Source organism: Galeopterus variegatus, unplaced genomic scaffold (assembly GCF_000696425.1).
Source record: "Galeopterus variegatus unplaced genomic scaffold, G_variegatus-3.0.2 Scaffold10898, whole genome shotgun sequence".
In the NCBI taxonomy this organism is placed as follows: domain Eukaryota; kingdom Metazoa; phylum Chordata; class Mammalia; order Dermoptera; family Cynocephalidae; genus Galeopterus; species Galeopterus variegatus.
In genome coordinates, this window is record NW_007737009.1 from 11,664 (window position 1) to 12,049 (window position 386).

Consider the following 386-nt stretch of genomic DNA (forward strand, 5'->3'; position numbering starts at 1 on the left):
AATTGGTTGCCGTGGTAAATTATTCCAAGGGCATTTCAAATTTAAGCTTCTAGAATTGCAAATTTCCTGCCTGGATGGATCTAATTTTGTCAGGGGGCATGGGGCCACAGCTCCCTGAGCTCCTTGCCCCAGCACTGGGACCCTCCACTCACCCTTCACGCCACCCCACACCACACCACTGGGTCCACTGCCGGCACTGGGTTGCCCTTGGCCTCAGCCCCAGTCTGTCAGCACACCTGTAGCAGCAAGCCCAGGGTCAAATTTCTTACAGAACCTGTGTAGAGCTAGGGCTAGGGTCTGGAGCTCACAGACTCCTCGAGCCCATTCACAAACCCTTCACATGCAGGTCTATGAGCTAGGGAACCAGCAAAGGTCCTTGGAGCCTT